At 47.9% G+C, this 19,996-nt stretch overlaps 13 non-coding genes across 13 annotated transcripts; all 13 read right to left on the reverse strand.

Annotated features, from left to right (window-relative positions):
* Nucleotides 1-1,116: 1,116 nt before the first annotated feature.
* Nucleotides 1,117-1,299, reverse strand: LOC142688048 (U2 spliceosomal RNA). Its single transcript, XR_012857214.1, has one exon. It is a non-coding gene; the product is annotated as a U2 spliceosomal RNA (small nuclear RNA).
* A 1,288-nt stretch (nt 1,300-2,587) lies between these two features.
* Nucleotides 2,588-2,778, reverse strand: LOC142687566 (U2 spliceosomal RNA). Its single transcript, XR_012856779.1, has one exon. It is a non-coding gene; the product is annotated as a U2 spliceosomal RNA (small nuclear RNA).
* Nucleotides 2,779-4,076: 1,298 nt separating this feature from the next.
* Nucleotides 4,077-4,267, reverse strand: LOC142687568 (U2 spliceosomal RNA). The gene has a single exon (XR_012856780.1). It is a non-coding gene; the product is annotated as a U2 spliceosomal RNA (small nuclear RNA).
* A 1,292-nt stretch (nt 4,268-5,559) lies between these two features.
* Nucleotides 5,560-5,750, reverse strand: LOC142687569 (U2 spliceosomal RNA). The gene has a single exon (XR_012856781.1). It is a non-coding gene; the product is annotated as a U2 spliceosomal RNA (small nuclear RNA).
* A 1,280-nt stretch (nt 5,751-7,030) lies between these two features.
* LOC142687570 (U2 spliceosomal RNA) lies at nt 7,031-7,221 on the reverse strand. The gene has a single exon (XR_012856782.1). It is a non-coding gene; the product is annotated as a U2 spliceosomal RNA (small nuclear RNA).
* A 1,292-nt stretch (nt 7,222-8,513) lies between these two features.
* LOC142687571 (U2 spliceosomal RNA) lies at nt 8,514-8,704 on the reverse strand. The gene has a single exon (XR_012856783.1). It is a non-coding gene; the product is annotated as a U2 spliceosomal RNA (small nuclear RNA).
* Nucleotides 8,705-9,984: 1,280 nt separating this feature from the next.
* LOC142687572 (U2 spliceosomal RNA) lies at nt 9,985-10,175 on the reverse strand. Its single transcript, XR_012856784.1, has one exon. It is a non-coding gene; the product is annotated as a U2 spliceosomal RNA (small nuclear RNA).
* A 1,268-nt stretch (nt 10,176-11,443) lies between these two features.
* Nucleotides 11,444-11,634, reverse strand: LOC142687573 (U2 spliceosomal RNA). The gene has a single exon (XR_012856785.1). It is a non-coding gene; the product is annotated as a U2 spliceosomal RNA (small nuclear RNA).
* A 1,276-nt stretch (nt 11,635-12,910) lies between these two features.
* Nucleotides 12,911-13,101, reverse strand: LOC142687575 (U2 spliceosomal RNA). The gene has a single exon (XR_012856787.1). It is a non-coding gene; the product is annotated as a U2 spliceosomal RNA (small nuclear RNA).
* Nucleotides 13,102-14,393: 1,292 nt separating this feature from the next.
* On the reverse strand, nt 14,394-14,584 carry LOC142687576 (U2 spliceosomal RNA). The gene has a single exon (XR_012856788.1). It is a non-coding gene; the product is annotated as a U2 spliceosomal RNA (small nuclear RNA).
* A 1,269-nt stretch (nt 14,585-15,853) lies between these two features.
* On the reverse strand, nt 15,854-16,044 carry LOC142687577 (U2 spliceosomal RNA). The gene has a single exon (XR_012856789.1). It is a non-coding gene; the product is annotated as a U2 spliceosomal RNA (small nuclear RNA).
* Nucleotides 16,045-17,335: 1,291 nt separating this feature from the next.
* LOC142687579 (U2 spliceosomal RNA) lies at nt 17,336-17,526 on the reverse strand. The gene has a single exon (XR_012856790.1). It is a non-coding gene; the product is annotated as a U2 spliceosomal RNA (small nuclear RNA).
* A 1,293-nt stretch (nt 17,527-18,819) lies between these two features.
* On the reverse strand, nt 18,820-19,010 carry LOC142688032 (U2 spliceosomal RNA). Its single transcript, XR_012857201.1, has one exon. It is a non-coding gene; the product is annotated as a U2 spliceosomal RNA (small nuclear RNA).
* Between the last annotated feature and the right edge of the window lie 986 nt (nt 19,011-19,996).

Raw genomic sequence — 19,996 nt, forward strand, 5'->3', positions numbered from 1 at the left:
GCTTGCACCACAATGCAGTGCTGAAAGAGGAGGAATCTACATAAAAACGCCTTCCTGGCAACGCCCAAATGCCCTGCTGCCATGCAGATAAACACTGGCAGCGGCAGCAAGTGCATGCCCACAGCCACCCCTTGTTCCTTCACACCTTGTATCAGCTGTAATCCAGTCCAGTCCAGTGCTGCCTGCTGAGCAGCACTGACCAACACTGCCTGGGCCCAGGCTTTTATCTCTGAGGCCCCATTATGATGTCAGAAAGCTGGCTCTGGAATCCTGAGGGCTCCACTATGACACGTGCAAAGTTCCGTCTGAACTTTATATAAGACGGTGAGGCTCAGTCAGTCACTCAGTGTTGCCTGAGAGGGCAACACTGCAACAGCCGGCCGCCAGGCTGTCTTTTTTTTGCACAGCTAGTTGCCTCCAGGAGGCCACAAGAGGGAGACAAGGGACTGCAAAATGGAAAATAGGCATCCACCAACTTTACAGACAACTTCTCCTTGCTCCTACAACCTCCATCCTTGCACAGTTTGTTATTCTTCTAGGTAACATAGTAACAAATCCAAATTGCTGCTCTCTTTGTAGGCAAGCAAGGCTTTGTTGCAACTGCAATTCTTACTTCTTCTTGAAATGTAGGGACGACAGTACATTCCATCACATCCATCTAGTGTACACAGGTAGGTCCATTGTGGCGGGCAGGCGAGCGGGCGGGCTGCTTTATTGGCTGTTTGCTGTTCCCCTACTCCACTCCACTATTTGACTGTTGTGCTGCATCAATCAATCAATCAATCAATCAATCAATCAATCAATCAATCAATCAATCAGTGGCTGGCTCAGGTGCAGCTCTTTAACTTACCTAAAAGGGAGGGCGGAGAGAAGACAAGGAAGGTGAATGAGGTGTTCCAATGTGAAATGCCGGAAACACAGAAACACAGACGACACACAACAAGAGGTGGCAATCTATTCATTAATTGCATTTAATCAATGAGCTCATTATCACTCATGCATTGTCCAACAGGTGTTGAAATAATGGGATTAAAAGGGGAGATCCCTTCAGAAAGACAGAAACAATAGCAAAGACAAAAAACACTTTTGGAATCTGCTTTTAGTCAACACATAAGGAAAGGGTGCACCGGTCCTGGCAATACCAGGTCAATGCGTGGAGTGGACAGAGCAAGCTCTATTTCCATCTCCCTGTTCTAAAAATCCATTTAATATATGGTCCCCAGATAGGGGACGTATCAGATATTAAACTGATAAGAACAGATACTACACTTGATCTTAGCCAAAAGGCCGAGAAGCGATAACCCGAACGGGCCGCGCGTTGCCCGAGCCTGCCCGATACTGCTGTTCAGCCCTTGCAGCGATTCAGCCTACTTCTAGGCAATTCCATGGGGCCCTGCAGGCTCACACACTCACAGCTACACGGGAGGTGAATAAAGGCCGGAGAGGAAGCCAGACAGGATTTGCTTCTTTTGCTTGCACCACAATGCAGTGCTGAAAGAGGAGGAATCTACATAAAAACGCCTTCCTGGCAACGCCCAAATGCCCTGCTGCCATGCAGATAAACACTGGCAGCGGCAGCAAGTGCATGCCCACAGCCACCCCTTGTTCCTTCACACCTTGTATCAGCTGTAATCCAGTCCAGTCCAGTGCTGCCTGCTGAGCAGCACTGACCAACACTGCCTGGGCCCAGGCTTTTATCTCTGAGGCCCCATTATGATGTCAGAAAGCTGGCTCTGGAATCCTGAGGGCTCCACTATGACACGTGCAAAGTTCCGTCTGAACTTTATATAAGACGGTGAGGCTCAGTCAGTCACTCAGTGTTGCCTGAGAGGGCAACACTGCAACAGCCGGCCGCCAGGCTGTCTTTTTTTTGCACAGCTAGTTGCCTCCAGGAGGCCACAAGAGGGAGACAAGGGACTGCAAAATGGAAAATAGGCATCCACCAACTTTACAGACAACTTCTCCTTGCTCCTACAACCTCCATCCTTGCACAGTTTGTTATTCTTCTAGGTAACATAGTAACAAATCCAAATTGCTGCTCTCTTTGTAGGCAAGCAAGGCTTTGTTGCAACTGCAATTCTTACTTCTTCTTGAAATGTAGGGACGACAGTACATTCCATCACATCCATCTAGTGTACACAGGTAGGTCCATTGTGGCGGGCAGGCGAGCGGGCGGGCTGCTTTATTGGCTGTTTGCTGTTCCCCTACTCCACTCCACTATTTGACTGTTGTGCTGCATCAATCAATCAATCAATCAATCAATCAATCAATCAATCAATCAATCAATCAGTGGCTGGCTCAGGTGCAGCTCTTTAACTTACCTAAAAGGGAGGGCGGAGAGAAGACAAGGAAGGTGAATGAGGTGTTCCAATGTGAAATGCCGGAAACACAGAAACACAGACGACACACAACAAGAGGTGGCAATCTATTCATTAATTGCATTTAATCAATGAGCTCATTATCACTCATGCATTGTCCAACAGGTGTTGAAATAATGGGATTAAAAGGGGAGATCCCTTCAGAAAGACAGAAACAATAGCAAAGACAAAAAACACTTTTGGAATCTGCTTTTAGTCAACACATAAGGAAAGGGTGCACCGGTCCTGGAAATACTGCAATACCAGGTCAATGCGTGGAGTGGACAGAGCAAGCTCTATTTCCATCTCCCTGTTCTAAAAATCCATTTAATATATGGTCCCCAGATAGGGGACGTATCAGATATTAAACTGATAAGAACAGATACTACACTTGATCTTAGCCAAAAGGCCGAGAAGCGATAACCCGAACGGGCCGCGCGTTGCCCGAGCCTGCCCGATACTGCTGTTCAGCCCTTGCAGCGATTCAGCCTACTTCTAGGCAATTCCATGGGGCCCTGCAGGCTCACACACTCACAGCTACACGGGAGGTGAATAAAGGCCGGAGAGGAAGCCAGACAGGATTTGCTTCTTTTGCTTGCACCACAATGCAGTGCTGAAAGAGGAGGAATCTACATAAAAACGCCTTCCTGGCAACGCCCAAATGCCCTGCTGCCATGCAGATAAACACTGGCAGCGGCAGCAAGTGCATGCCCACAGCCACCCCTTGTTCCTTCACACCTTGTATCAGCTGTAATCCAGTCCAGTCCAGTGCTGCCTGCTGAGCAGCACTGACCAACACTGCCTGGGCCCAGGCTTTTATCTCTGAGGCCCCATTATGATGTCAGAAAGCTGGCTCTGGAATCCTGAGGGCTCCACTATGACACGTGCAAAGTTCCGTCTGAACTTTATATAAGACGGTGAGGCTCAGTCAGTCACTCAGTGTTGCCTGAGAGGGCAACACTGCAACAGCCGGCCGCCAGGCTGTCTTTTTTTTGCACAGCTAGTTGCCTCCAGGAGGCCACAAGAGGGAGACAAGGGACTGCAAAATGGAAAATAGGCATCCACCAACTTTACAGACAACTTCTCCTTGCTCCTACAACCTCCATCCTTGCACAGTTTGTTATTCTTCTAGGTAACATAGTAACAAATCCAAATTGCTGCTCTCTTTGTAGGCAAGCAAGGCTTTGTTGCAACTGCAATTCTTACTTCTTCTTGAAATGTAGGGACGACAGTACATTCCATCACATCCATCTAGTGTACACAGGTAGGTCCATTGTGGCGGGCAGGCGAGCGGGCGGGCTGCTTTATTGGCTGTTTGCTGTTCCCCTACTCCACTCCACTATTTGACTGTTGTGCTGTCAATCAATCAATCAATCAATCAATCAATCAATCAATCAATCAATCAATCAATCAATCAATCAGTGGCTGGCTCAGGTGCAGCTCTTTAACTTACCTAAAAGGGAGGGCGGAGAGAAGACAAGGAAGGTGAATGAGGTGTTCCAATGTGAAATGCCGGAAACACAGAAACACAGACGACACACAACAAGAGGTGGCAATCTATTCATTAATTGCATTTAATCAATGAGCTCATTATCACTCATGCATTGTCCAACAGGTGTTGAAATAATGGGATTAAAAGGGGAGATCCCTTCAGAAAGACAGAAACAATAGCAAAGACAAAAAACACTTTTGGAATCTGCTTTTAGTCAACACATAAGGAAAGGGTGCACCGGTCCTGGAAATACTGCAATACCAGGTCAATGCGTGGAGTGGACAGAGCAAGCTCTATTTCCATCTCCCTGTTCTAAAAATCCATTTAATATATGGTCCCCAGATAGGGGACGTATCAGATATTAAACTGATAAGAACAGATACTACACTTGATCTTAGCCAAAAGGCCGAGAAGCGATAACCCGAACGGGCCGCGCGTTGCCCGAGCCTGCCCGATACTGCTGTTCAGCCCTTGCAGCGATTCAGCCTACTTCTAGGCAATTCCATGGGGCCCTGCAGGCTCACACACTCACAGCTACACGGGAGGTGAATAAAGGCCGGAGAGGAAGCCAGACAGGATTTGCTTCTTTTGCTTGCACCACAATGCAGTGCTGAAAGAGGAGGAATCTACATAAAAACGCCTTCCTGGCAACGCCCAAATGCCCTGCTGCCATGCAGATAAACACTGGCAGCGGCAGCAAGTGCATGCCCACAGCCACCCCTTGTTCCTTCACACCTTGTATCAGCTGTAATCCAGTCCAGTCCAGTGCTGCCTGCTGAGCAGCACTGACCAACACTGCCTGGGCCCAGGCTTTTATCTCTGAGGCCCCATTATGATGTCAGAAAGCTGGCTCTGGAATCCTGAGGGCTCCACTATGACACGTGCAAAGTTCCGTCTGAACTTTATATAAGACGGTGAGGCTCAGTCAGTCACTCAGTGTTGCCTGAGAGGGCAACACTGCAACAGCCAGCCGCCAGGCTGTCTTTTTTTTGCACAGCTAGTTGCCTCCAGGAGGCCACAAGAGGGAGACAAGGGACTGCAAAATGGAAAATAGGCATCCACCAACTTTACAGACAACTTCTCCTTGCTCCTACAACCTCCATCCTTGCACAGTTTGTTATTCTTCTAGGTAACATAGTAACAAATCCAAATTGCTGCTCTCTTTGTAGGCAAGCAAGGCTTTGTTGCAACTGCAATTCTTACTTCTTCTTGAAATGTAGGGACGACAGTACATTCCATCACATCCATCTAGTGTACACAGGTAGGTCCATTGTGGCGGGCAGGCGAGCGGGCGGGCTGCTTTATTGGCTGTTTGCTGTTCCCCTACTCCACTCCACTATTTGACTGTTGTGCTGCATCAATCAATCAATCAATCAATCAATCAATCAATCAATCAATCAATCAATCAATCAGTGGCTGGCTCAGGTGCAGCTCTTTAACTTACCTAAAAGGGAGGGCGGAGAGAAGACAAGGAAGGTGAATGAGGTGTTCCAATGTGAAATGCCGGAAACACAGAAACACAGACGACACACAACAAGAGGTGGCAATCTATTCATTAATTGCATTTAATCAATGAGCTCATTATCACTCATGCATTGTCCAACAGGTGTTGAAATAATGGGATTAAAAGGGGAGATCCCTTCAGAAAGACAGAAACAATAGCAAAGACAAAAAACACTTTTGGAATCTGCTTTTAGTCAACACATAAGGAAAGGGTGCACCGGTCCTGGAAATACTGCAATACCAGGTCAATGCGTGGAGTGGACAGAGCAAGCTCTATTTCCATCTCCCTGTTCTAAAAATCCATTTAATATATGGTCCCCAGATAGGGGACGTATCAGATATTAAACTGATAAGAACAGATACTACACTTGATCTTAGCCAAAAGGCCGAGAAGCGATAACCCGAACGGGCCGCGCGTTGCCCGAGCCTGCCCGATACTGCTGTTCAGCCCTTGCAGCGATTCAGCCTACTTCTAGGCAATTCCATGGGGCCCTGCAGGCTCACACACTCACAGCTACACGGGAGGTGAATAAAGGCCGGAGAGGAAGCCAGACAGGATTTGCTTCTTTTGCTTGCACCACAATGCAGTGCTGAAAGAGGAGGAATCTACATAAAAACGCCTTCCTGGCAACGCCCAAATGCCCTGCTGCCATGCAGATAAACACTGGCAGCGGCAGCAAGTGCATGCCCACAGCCACCCCTTGTTCCTTCACACCTTGTATCAGCTGTAATCCAGTCCAGTCCAGTGCTGCCTGCTGAGCAGCACTGACCAACACTGCCTGGGCCCAGGCTTTTATCTCTGAGGCCCCATTATGATGTCAGAAAGCTGGCTCTGGAATCCTGAGGGCTCCACTATGACACGTGCAAAGTTCCGTCTGAACTTTATATAAGACGGTGAGGCTCAGTCAGTCACTCAGTGTTGCCTGAGAGGGCAACACTGCAACAGCCGGCCGCCAGGCTGTCTTTTTTTTGCACAGCTAGTTGCCTCCAGGAGGCCACAAGAGGGAGACAAGGGACTGCAAAATGGAAAATAGGCATCCACCAACTTTACAGACAACTTCTCCTTGCTCCTACAACCTCCATCCTTGCACAGTTTGTTATTCTTCTAGGTAACATAGTAACAAATCCAAATTGCTGCTCTCTTTGTAGGCAAGCAAGGCTTTGTTGCAACTGCAATTCTTACTTCTTCTTGAAATGTAGGGACGACAGTACATTCCATCACATCCATCTAGTGTACACAGGTAGGTCCATTGTGGCGGGCAGGCGAGCGGGCGGGCTGCTTTATTGGCTGTTTGCTGTTCCCCTACTCCACTCCACTATTTGACTGTTGTGCTGCATCAATCAATCAATCAATCAATCAATCAATCAATCAATCAATCAGTGGCTGGCTCAGGTGCAGCTCTTTAACTTACCTAAAAGGGAGGGCGGAGAGAAGACAAGGAAGGTGAATGAGGTGTTCCAATGTGAAATGCCGGAAACACAGAAACACAGACGACACACAACAAGAGGTGGCAATCTATTCATTAATTGCATTTAATCAATGAGCTCATTATCACTCATGCATTGTCCAACAGGTGTTGAAATAATGGGATTAAAAGGGGAGATCCCTTCAGAAAGACAGAAACAATAGCAAAGACAAAAAACACTTTTGGAATCTGCTTTTAGTCAACACATAAGGAAAGGGTGCACCGGTCCTGGAAATACTGCAATACCAGGTCAATGCGTGGAGTGGACAGAGCAAGCTCTATTTCCATCTCCCTGTTCTAAAAATCCATTTAATATATGGTCCCCAGATAGGGGACGTATCAGATATTAAACTGATAAGAACAGATACTACACTTGATCTTAGCCAAAAGGCCGAGAAGCGATAACCCGAACGGGCCGCGCGTTGCCCGAGCCTGCCCGATACTGCTGTTCAGCCCTTGCAGCGATTCAGCCTACTTCTAGGCAATTCCATGGGGCCCTGCAGGCTCACACACTCACAGCTACACGGGAGGTGAATAAAGGCCGGAGAGGAAGCCAGACAGGATTTGCTTCTTTTGCTTGCACCACAATGCAGTGCTGAAAGAGGAGGAATCTACATAAAAACGCCTTCCTGGCAACGCCCAAATGCCCTGCTGCCATGCAGATAAACACTGGCAGCGGCAGCAAGTGCATGCCCACAGCCACCCCTTGTTCCTTCACACCTTGTATCAGCTGTAATCCAGTCCAGTCCAGTGCTGCCTGCTGAGCAGCACTGACCAACACTGCCTGGGCCCAGGCTTTTATCTCTGAGGCCCCATTATGATGTCAGAAAGCTGGCTCTGGAATCCTGAGGGCTCCACTATGACACGTGCAAAGTTCCGTCTGAACTTTATATAAGACGGTGAGGCTCAGTCAGTCACTCAGTGTTGCCTGAGAGGGCAACACTGCAACAGCCGGCCGCCAGGCTGTCTTTTTTTTGCACAGCTAGTTGCCTCCAGGAGGCCACAAGAGGGAGACAAGGGACTGCAAAATGGAAAATAGGCATCCACCAACTTTACAGACAACTTCTCCTTGCTCCTACAACCTCCATCCTTGCACAGTTTGTTATTCTTCTAGGTAACATAGTAACAAATCCAAATTGCTGCTCTCTTTGTAGGCAAGCAAGGCTTTGTTGCAACTGCAATTCTTACTTCTTCTTGAAATGTAGGGACGACAGTACATTCCATCACATCCATCTAGTGTACACAGGTAGGTCCATTGTGGCGGGCAGGCGAGCGGGCGGGCTGCTTTATTGGCTGTTTGCTGTTCCCCTACTCCACTCCACTATTTGACTGTTGTGCTGCATCAATCAATCAATCAATCAATCAATCAATCAATCAATCAATCAATCAATCAATCAGTGGCTGGCTCAGGTGCAGCTCTTTAACTTACCTAAAAGGGAGGGCGGAGAGAAGACAAGGAAGGTGAATGAGGTGTTCCAATGTGAAATGCCGGAAACACAGAAACACAGACGACACACAACAAGAGGTGGCAATCTATTCATTAATTGCATTTAATCAATGAGCTCATTATCACTCATGCATTGTCCAACAGGTGTTGAAATAATGGGATTAAAAGGGGAGATCCCTTCAGAAAGACAGAAACAATAGCAAAGACAAAAAACACTTTTGGAATCTGCTTTTAGTCAACACATAAGGAAAGGGTGCACCGGTCCTGGAAATACTGCAATACCAGGTCAATGCGTGGAGTGGACAGAGCAAGCTCTATTTCCATCTCCCTGTTCTAAAAATCCATTTAATATATGGTCCCCAGATAGGGGACGTATCAGATATTAAACTGATAAGAACAGATACTACACTTGATCTTAGCCAAAAGGCCGAGAAGCGATAACCCGAACGGGCCGCGCGTTGCCCGAGCCTGCCCGATACTGCTGTTCAGCCCTTGCAGCGATTCAGCCTACTTCTAGGCAATTCCATGGGGCCCTGCAGGCTCACACACTCACAGCTACACGGGAGGTGAATAAAGGCCGGAGAGGAAGCCAGACAGGATTTGCTTCTTTTGCTTGCACCACAATGCAGTGCTGAAAGAGGAGGAATCTACATAAAAACGCCTTCCTGGCAACGCCCAAATGCCCTGCTGCCATGCAGATAAACACTGGCAGCGGCAGCAAGTGCATGCCCACAGCCACCCCTTGTTCCTTCACACCTTGTATCAGCTGTAATCCAGTCCAGTCCAGTGCTGCCTGCTGAGCAGCACTGACCAACACTGCCTGGGCCCAGGCTTTTATCTCTGAGGCCCCATTATGATGTCAGAAAGCTGGCTCTGGAATCCTGAGGGCTCCACTATGACACGTGCAAAGTTCCGTCTGAACTTTATATAAGACGGTGAGGCTCAGTCAGTCACTCAGTGTTGCCTGAGAGGGCAACACTGCAACAGCCGGCCGCCAGGCTGTCTTTTTTTTGCACAGCTAGTTGCCTCCAGGAGGCCACAAGAGGGAGACAAGGGACTGCAAAATGGAAAATAGGCATCCACCAACTTTACAGACAACTTCTCCTTGCTCCTACAACCTCCATCCTTGCACAGTTTGTTATTCTTCTAGGTAACATAGTAACAAATCCAAATTGCTGCTCTCTTTGTAGGCAAGCAAGGCTTTGTTGCAACTGCAATTCTTACTTCTTCTTGAAATGTAGGGACGACAGTACATTCCATCACATCCATCTAGTGTACACAGGTAGGTCCATTGTGGCGGGCAGGCGAGCGGGCAGGCTGCTTTATTGGCTGTTTGCTGTTCCCCTACTCCACTCCACTATTTGACTGTTGTGCTGCATCAATCAATCAATCAATCAATCAATCAATCAATCAATCAATCAGTGGCTGGCTCAGGTGCAGCTATTTAACTTACCTAAAAGGGAGGGCGGAGAGAAGACAAGGAAGGTGAATGAGGTGTTCCAATGTGAAATGCCGGAAACACAGAAACACAGACGACACACAACAAGAGGTGGCAATCTATTCATTAATTGCATTTAATCAATGAGCTCATTATCACTCATGCATTGTCCAACAGGTGTTGAAATAATGGGATTAAAAGGGGAGATCCCTTCAGAAAGACAGAAACAATAGCAAAGACAAAAAACACTTTTGGAATCTGCTTTTAGTCAACACATAAGGAAAGGGTGCACCGGTCCTGGAAATACTGCAATACCAGGTCAATGCGTGGAGTGGACAGAGCAAGCTCTATTTCCATCTCCCTGTTCTAAAAATCCATTTAATATATGGTCCCCAGATAGGGGACGTATCAGATATTAAACTGATAAGAACAGATACTACACTTGATCTTAGCCAAAAGGCCGAGAAGCGATAACCCGAACGGGCCGCGCGTTGCCCGAGCCTGCCCGATACTGCTGTTCAGCCCTTGCAGCGATTCAGCCTACTTCTAGGCAATTCCATGGGGCCCTGCAGGCTCACACACTCACAGCTACACGGGAGGTGAATAAAGGCCGGAGAGGAAGCCAGACAGGATTTGCTTCTTTTGCTTGCACCACAATGCAGTGCTGAAAGAGGAGGAATCTACATAAAAACGCCTTCCTGGCAACGCCCAAATGCCCTGCTGCCATGCAGATAAACACTGGCAGCGGCAGCAAGTGCATGCCCACAGCCACCCCTTGTTCCTTCACACCTTGTATCAGCTGTAATCCAGTCCAGTCCAGTGCTGCCTGCTGAGCAGCACTGACCAACACTGCCTGGGCCCAGGCTTTTATCTCTGAGGCCCCATTATGATGTCAGAAAGCTGGCTCTGGAATCCTGAGGGCTCCACTATGACACGTGCAAAGTTCCGTCTGAACTTTATATAAGACGGTGAGGCTCAGTCAGTCACTCAGTGTTGCCTGAGAGGGCAACACTGCAACAGCCGGCCGCCAGGCTGTCTTTTTTTTGCACAGCTAGTTGCCTCCAGGAGGCCACAAGAGGGAGACAAGGGACTGCAAAATGGAAAATAGGCATCCACCAACTTTACAGACAACTTCTCCTTGCTCCTACAACCTCCATCCTTGCACAGTTTGTTATTCTTCTAGGTAACATAGTAACAAATCCAAATTGCTGCTCTCTTTGTAGGCAAGCAAGGCTTTGTTGCAACTGCAATTCTTACTTCTTCTTGAAATGTAGGGACGACAGTACATTCCATCACATCCATCTAGTGTACACAGGTAGGTCCATTGTGGCGGGCAGGCGAGCGGGCGGGCTGCTTTATTGGCTGTTTGCTGTTCCCCTACTCCACTCCACTATTTGACTGTTGTGCTGCATCAATCAATCAATCAATCAATCAATCAATCAGTGGCTGGCTCAGGTGCAGCTCTTTAACTTACCTAAAAGGGAGGGCGGAGAGAAGACAAGGAAGGTGAATGAGGTGTTCCAATGTGAAATGCCGGAAACACAGAAACACAGACGACACACAACAAGAGGTGGCAATCTATTCATTAATTGCATTTAATCAATGAGCTCATTATCACTCATGCATTGTCCAACAGGTGTTGAAATAATGGGATTAAAAGGGGAGATCCCTTCAGAAAGACAGAAACAATAGCAAAGACAAAAAACACTTTTGGAATCTGCTTTTAGTCAACACATAAGGAAAGGGTGCACCGGTCCTGGAAATACTGCAATACCAGGTCAATGCGTGGAGTGGACAGAGCAAGCTCTATTTCCATCTCCCTGTTCTAAAAATCCATTTAATATATGGTCCCCAGATAGGGGACGTATCAGATATTAAACTGATAAGAACAGATACTACACTTGATCTTAGCCAAAAGGCCGAGAAGCGATAACCCGAACGGGCCGCGCGTTGCCCGAGCCTGCCCGATACTGCTGTTCAGCCCTTGCAGCGATTCAGCCTACTTCTAGGCAATTCCATGGGGCCCTGCAGGCTCACACACTCACAGCTACACGGGAGGTGAATAAAGGCCGGAGAGGAAGCCAGACAGGATTTGCTTCTTTTGCTTGCACCACAATGCAGTGCTGAAAGAGGAGGAATCTACATAAAAACGCCTTCCTGGCAACGCCCAAATGCCCTGCTGCCATGCAGATAAACACTGGCAGCGGCAGCAAGTGCATGCCCACAGCCACCCCTTGTTCCTTCACACCTTGTATCAGCTGTAATCCAGTCCAGTCCAGTGCTGCCTGCTGAGCAGCACTGACCAACACTGCCTGGGCCCAGGCTTTTATCTCTGAGGCCCCATTATGATGTCAGAAAGCTGGCTCTGGAATCCTGAGGGCTCCACTATGACACGTGCAAAGTTCCGTCTGAACTTTATATAAGACGGTGAGGCTCAGTCAGTCACTCAGTGTTGCCTGAGAGGGCAACACTGCAACAGCCGGCCGCCAGGCTGTCTTTTTTTTGCACAGCTAGTTGCCTCCAGGAGGCCACAAGAGGGAGACAAGGGACTGCAAAATGGAAAATAGGCATCCACCAACTTTACAGACAACTTCTCCTTGCTCCTACAACCTCCATCCTTGCACAGTTTGTTATTCTTCTAGGTAACATAGTAACAAATCCAAATTGCTGCTCTCTTTGTAGGCAAGCAAGGCTTTGTTGCAACTGCAATTCTTACTTCTTCTTGAAATGTAGGGACGACAGTACATTCCATCACATCCATCTAGTGTACACAGGTAGGTCCATTGTGGCGGGCAGGCGAGCGGGCGGGCTGCTTTATTGGCTGTTTGCTGTTCCCCTACTCCACTCCACTATTTGACTGTTGTGCTGCATCAATCAATCAATCAATCAATCAATCAATCAATCAATCAGTGGCTGGCTCAGGTGCAGCTCTTTAACTTACCTAAAAGGGAGGGCGGAGAGAAGACAAGGAAGGTGAATGAGGTGTTCCAATGTGAAATGCCGGAAACACAGAAACACAGACGACACACAACAAGAGGTGGCAATCTATTCATTAATTGCATTTAATCAATGAGCTCATTATCACTCATGCATTGTCCAACAGGTGTTGAAATAATGGGATTAAAAGGGGAGATCCCTTCAGAAAGACAGAAACAATAGCAAAGACAAAAAACACTTTTGGAATCTGCTTTTAGTCAACACATAAGGAAAGGGTGCACCGGTCCTGGAAATACTGCAATACCAGGTCAATGCGTGGAGTGGACAGAGCAAGCTCTATTTCCATCTCCCTGTTCTAAAAATCCATTTAATATATGGTCCCCAGATAGGGGACGTATCAGATATTAAACTGATAAGAACAGATACTACACTTGATCTTAGCCAAAAGGCCGAGAAGCGATAACCCGAACGGGCCGCGCGTTGCCCGAGCCTGCCCGATACTGCTGTTCAGCCCTTGCAGCGATTCAGCCTACTTCTAGGCAATTCCATGGGGCCCTGCAGGCTCACACACTCACAGCTACACGGGAGGTGAATAAAGGCCGGAGAGGAAGCCAGACAGGATTTGCTTCTTTTGCTTGCACCACAATGCAGTGCTGAAAGAGGAGGAATCTACATAAAAACGCCTTCCTGGCAACGCCCAAATGCCCTGCTGCCATGCAGATAAACACTGGCAGCGGCAGCAAGTGCATGCCCACAGCCACCCCTTGTTCCTTCACACCTTGTATCAGCTGTAATCCAGTCCAGTCCAGTGCTGCCTGCTGAGCAGCACTGACCAACACTGCCTGGGCCCAGGCTTTTATCTCTGAGGCCCCATTATGATGTCAGAAAGCTGGCTCTGGAATCCTGAGGGCTCCACTATGACACGTGCAAAGTTCCGTCTGAACTTTATATAAGACGGTGAGGCTCAGTCAGTCACTCAGTGTTGCCTGAGAGGGCAACACTGCAACAGCCGGCCGCCAGGCTGTCTTTTTTTTGCACAGCTAGTTGCCTCCAGGAGGCCACAAGAGGGAGACAAGGGACTGCAAAATGGAAAATAGGCATCCACCAACTTTACAGACAACTTCTCCTTGCTCCTACAACCTCCATCCTTGCACAGTTTGTTATTCTTCTAGGTAACATAGTAACAAATCCAAATTGCTGCTCTCTTTGTAGGCAAGCAAGGCTTTGTTGCAACTGCAATTCTTACTTCTTCTTGAAATGTAGGGACGACAGTACATTCCATCACATCCATCTAGTGTACACAGGTAGGTCCATTGTGGCGGGCAGGCGAGCGGGCGGGCTGCTTTATTGGCTGTTTGCTGTTCCCCTACTCCACTCCACTATTTGACTGTTGTGCTGCATCAATCAATCAATCAATCAATCAATCAATCAATCAATCAATCAATCAATCAATCAGTGGCTGGCTCAGGTGCAGCTCTTTAACTTACCTAAAAGGGAGGGCGGAGAGAAGACAAGGAAGGTGAATGAGGTGTTCCAATGTGAAATGCCGGAAACACAGAAACACAGACGACACACAACAAGAGGTGGCAATCTATTCATTAATTGCATTTAATCAATGAGCTCATTATCACTCATGCATTGTCCAACAGGTGTTGAAATAATGGGATTAAAAGGGGAGATCCCTTCAGAAAGACAGAAACAATAGCAAAGACAAAAAACACTTTTGGAATCTGCTTTTAGTCAACACATAAGGAAAGGGTGCACCGGTCCTGGAAATACTGCAATACCAGGTCAATGCGTGGAGTGGACAGAGCAAGCTCTATTTCCATCTCCCTGTTCTAAAAATCCATTTAATATATGGTCCCCAGATAGGGGACGTATCAGATATTAAACTGATAAGAACAGATACTACACTTGATCTTAGCCAAAAGGCCGAGAAGCGATAACCCGAACGGGCCGCGCGTTGCCCGAGCCTGCCCGATACTGCTGTTCAGCCCTTGCAGCGATTCAGCCTACTTCTAGGCAATTCCATGGGGCCCTGCAGGCTCACACACTCACAGCTACACGGGAGGTGAATAAAGGCCGGAGAGGAAGCCAGACAGGATTTGCTTCTTTTGCTTGCACCACAATGCAGTGCTGAAAGAGGAGGAATCTACATAAAAACGCCTTCCTGGCAACGCCCAAATGCCCTGCTGCCATGCAGATAAACACTGGCAGCGGCAGCAAGTGCATGCCCACAGCCACCCCTTGTTCCTTCACACCTTGTATCAGCTGTAATCCAGTCCAGTCCAGTGCTGCCTGCTGAGCAGCACTGACCAACACTGCCTGGGCCCAGGCTTTTATCTCTGAGGCCCCATTATGATGTCAGAAAGCTGGCTCTGGAATCCTGAGGGCTCCACTATGACACGTGCAAAGTTCCGTCTGAACTTTATATAAGACGGTGAGGCTCAGTCAGTCACTCAGTGTTGCCTGAGAGGGCAACACTGCAACAGCCGGCCGCCAGGCTGTCTTTTTTTTGCACAGCTAGTTGCCTCCAGGAGGCCACAAGAGGGAGACAAGGGACTGCAAAATGGAAAATAGGCATCCACCAACTTTACAGACAACTTCTCCTTGCTCCTACAACCTCCATCCTTGCACAGTTTGTTATTCTTCTAGGTAACATAGTAACAAATCCAAATTGCTGCTCTCTTTGTAGGCAAGCAAGGCTTTGTTGCAACTGCAATTCTTACTTCTTCTTGAAATGTAGGGACGACAGTACATTCCATCACATCCATCTAGTGTACACAGGTAGGTCCATTGTGGCGGGCAGGCGAGCGGGCGGGCTGCTTTATTGGCTGTTTGCTGTTCCCCTACTCCACTCCACTATTTGACTGTTGTGCTGCAATCAATCAATCAATCAATCAATCAATCAATCAGTGGCTGGCTCAGGTGCAGCTCTTTAACTTACCTAAAAGGGAGGGCGGAGAGAAGACAAGGAAGGTGAATGAGGTGTTCCAATGTGAAATGCCGGAAACACAGAAACACAGACGACACACAACAAGAGGTGGCAATCTATTCATTAATTGCATTTAATCAATGAGCTCATTATCACTCATGCATTGTCCAACAGGTGTTGAAATAATGGGATTAAAAGGGGAGATCCCTTCAGAAAGACAGAAACAATAGCAAAGACAAAAAACACTTTTGGAATCTGCTTTTAGTCAACACATAAGGAAAGGGTGCACCGGTCCTGGAAATACTGCAATACCAGGTCAATGCGTGGAGTGGACAGAGCAAGCTCTATTTCCATCTCCCTGTTCTAAAAATCCATTTAATATATGGTCCCCAGATAGGGGACGTATCAGATATTAAACTGATAAGAACAGATACTACACTTGATCTTAGCCAAAAGGCCGAGAAGCGATAACCCGAACGGGCCGCGCGTTGCCCGAGCCTGCCCGATACTGCTGTTCAGCCCTTGCAGCGATTCAGCCTACTTCTAGGCAATTCCATGGGGCCCTGCAGGCTCACACACTCACAGCTACACGGGAGGTGAATAAAGGCCGGAGAGGAAGCCAGACAGGATTTGCTTCTTTTGCTTGCACCACAATGCAGTGCTGAAAGAGGAGGAATCTACATAAAAACGCCTTCCTGGCAACGCCCAAATGCCCTGCTGCCATGCAGATAAACACTGGCAGCGGCAGCAAGTGCATGCCCACAGCCACCCCTTGTTCCTTCACACCTTGTATCAGCTGTAATCCAGTCCAGTCCAGTGCTGCCTGCTGAGCAGCACTGACCAACACTGCCTGGGCCCAGGCTTTTATCTCTGAGGCCCCATTATGATGTCAGAAAGCTGGCTCTGGAATCCTGAGGGCTCCACTATGACACGTGCAAAGTTCCGTCTGAACTTTATATAAGACGGTGAGGCTCAGTCAGTCACTCAGTGTTGCCTGAGAGGGCAACACTGCAACAGCCGGCCGCAGGCTGTCTTTTTTTTGCACAGCTAGTTGCCTCCAGGAGGCCACAAGAGGGAGACAAGGGACTGCAAAATGGAAAATAGGCATCCACCAACTTTACAGACAACTTCTCCTTGCTCCTACAACCTCCATCCTTGCACAGTTTGTTATTCTTCTAGGTAACATAGTAACAAATCCAAATTGCTGCTCTCTTTGTAGGCAAGCAAGGCTTTGTTGCAACTGCAATTCTTACTTCTTCTTGAAATGTAGGGACGACAGTACATTCCATCACATCCATCTAGTGTACACAGGTAGGTCCATTGTGGCGGGCAGGCGAGCGGGCGGGCTGCTTTATTGGCTGTTTGCTGTTCCCCTACTCCACTCCACTATTTGACTGTTGTGCTGCATCAATCAATCAATCAATCAATCAATCAATCAATCAATCAATCAATCAATCAATCAGTGGCTGGCTCAGGTGCAGCTCTTTAACTTACCTAAAAGGGAGGGCGGAGAGAAGACAAGGAAGGTGAATGAGGTGTTCCAATGTGAAATGCCGGAAACACAGAAACACAGACGACACACAACAAGAGGTGGCAATCTATTCATTAATTGCATTTAATCAATGAGCTCATTATCACTCATGCATTGTCCAACAGGTGTTGAAATAATGGGATTAAAAGGGGAGATCCCTTCAGAAAGACAGAAACAATAGCAAAGACAAAAAACACTTTTGGAATCTGCTTTTAGTCAACACATAAGGAAAGGGTGCACCGGTCCTGGAAATACTGCAATACCAGGTCAATGCGTGGAGTGGACAGAGCAAGCTCTATTTCCATCTCCCTGTTCTAAAAATCCATTTAATATATGGTCCCCAGATAGGGGACGTATCAGATATTAAACTGATAAGAACAGATACTACACTTGATCTTAGCCAAAAGGCCGAGAAGCGATAACCCGAACGGGCCGCGCGTTGCCCGAGCCTGCCCGATACTGCTGTTCAGCCCTTGCAGCGATTCAGCCTACTTCTAGGCAATTCCATGGGGCCCTGCAGGCTCACACACTCACAGCTACACGGGAGGTGAATAAAGGCCGGAGAGGAAGCCAGACAGGATTTGCTTCTTTTGCTTGCACCACAATGCAGTGCTGAAAGAGGAGGAATCTACATAAAAACGCCTTCCTGGCAACGCCCAAATGCCCTGCTGCCATGCAGATAAACACTGGCAGCGGCAGCAAGTGCATGCCCACAGCCACCCCTTGTTCCTTCACACCTTGTATCAGCTGTAATCCAGTCCAGTCCAGTGCTGCCTGCTGAGCAGCACTGACCAACACTGCCTGGGCCCAGGCTTTTATCTCTGAGGCCCCATTATGATGTCAGAAAGCTGGCTCTGGAATCCTGAGGGCTCCACTATGACACGTGCAAAGTTCCGTCTGAACTTTATATAAGACGGTGAGGCTCAGTCAGTCACTCAGTGTTGCCTGAGAGGGCAACACTGCAACAGCCGGCCGCCAGGCTGTCTTTTTTTTGCACAGCTAGTTGCCTCCAGGAGGCCACAAGAGGGAGACAAGGGACTGCAAAATGGAAAATAGGCATCCACCAACTTTACAGACAACTTCTCCTTGCTCCTACAACCTCCATCCTTGCACAGTTTGTTATTCTTCTAGGTAACATAGTAACAAATCCAAATTGCTGCTCTCTTTGTAGGCAAGCAAGGCTTTGTTGCAACTGCAATTCTTACTTCTTCTTGAAATGTAGGGACGACAGTACATTCCATCACATCCATCTAGTGTACACAGGTAGGTCCATTGTGGCGGGCAGGCGAGCGGGCGGGCTGCTTTATTGGCTGTTTGCTGTTCCCCTACTCCACTCCACTATTTGACTGTTGTGCTGCAATCAATCAATCAATCAATCAATCAATCAATCAATCAATCAATCAATCAATCAATCAGTGGCTGGCTCAGGTGCAGCTCTTTAACTTACCTAAAAGGGAGGGCGGAGAGAAGACAAGGAAGGTGAATGAGGTGTTCCAATGTGAAATGCCGGAAACACAGAAACACAGACGACACACAACAAGAGGTGGCAATCTATTCATTAATTGCATTTAATCAATGAGCTCATTATCACTCATGCATTGTCCAACAGGTGTTGAAATAATGGGATTAAAAGGGGAGATCCCTTCAGAAAGACAGAAACAATAGCAAAGACAAAAAACACTTTTGGAATCTGCTTTTAGTCAACACATAAGGAAAGGGTGCACCGGTCCTGGAAATACTGCAATACCAGGTCAATGCGTGGAGTGGACAGAGCAAGCTCTATTTCCATCTCTCTGTTCTAAAAATCCATTTAATATATGGTCCCCAGATAGGGGACGTATCAGATATTAAACTGATAAGAACAGATACTACACTTGATCTTAGCCAAAAGGCCGAGAAGCGATAACCCGAACGGGCCGCGCGTTGCCCGAGCCTGCCCGATACTGCTGTTCAGCCCTTGCAGCGATTCAGCCTACTTCTAGGCAATTCCATGGGGCCCTGCAGGCTCACACACTCACAGCTACACGGGAGGTGAATAAAGGCCGGAGAGGAAGCCAGACAGGATTTGCTTCTTTTGCTTGCACCACAATGCAGTGCTGAAAGAGGAGGAATCTACATAAAAACGCCTTCCTGGCAACGCCCAAATGCCCTGCTGCCATGCAGATAAACACTGGCAGCGGCAGCAAGTGCATGCCCACAGCCACCCCTTGTTCCTTCACACCTTGTATCAGCTGTAATCCAGTCCAGTCCAGTGCTGCCTGCTGAGCAGCACTGACCAACACTGCCTGGGCCCAGGCTTTTATCTCTGAGGCCCCATTATGATGTCAGAAAGCTGGCTCTGGAATCCTGAGGGCTCCACTATGACACGTGCAAAGTTCCGTCTGAACTTTATATAAGACGGTGAGGCTCAGTCAGTCACTCAGTGTTGCCTGAGAGGGCAACACTGCAACAGCCGGCCGCCAGGCTGTCTTTTTTTTGCACAGCTAGTTGCCTCCAGGAGGCCACAAGAGGGAGACAAGGGACTGCAAAATGGAAAATAGGCATCCACCAACTTTACAGACAACTTCTCCTTGCTCCTACAACCTCCATCCTTGCACAGTTTGTTATTCTTCTAGGTAACATAGTAACAAATCCAAATTGCTGCTCTCTTTGTAGGCAAGCAAGGCTTTGTTGCAACTGCAATTCTTACTTCTTCTTGAAATGTAGGGACGACAGTACATTCCATCACATCCATCTAGTGTACACAGGTAGGTCCATTGTGGCGGGCAGGCGAGCGGGCGGGCTGCTTTATTGGCTGTTTGCTGTTCCCCTACTCCACTCCACTATTTGACTGTTGTGCTGCATCAATCAATCAATCAATCAATCAATCAATCAATCAATCAATCAATCA

Source organism: Rhinoderma darwinii (genome assembly GCF_050947455.1).
Source record: "Rhinoderma darwinii isolate aRhiDar2 chromosome 5 unlocalized genomic scaffold, aRhiDar2.hap1 SUPER_5_unloc_24, whole genome shotgun sequence".
Classification (NCBI taxonomy): domain Eukaryota; kingdom Metazoa; phylum Chordata; class Amphibia; order Anura; family Rhinodermatidae; genus Rhinoderma; species Rhinoderma darwinii.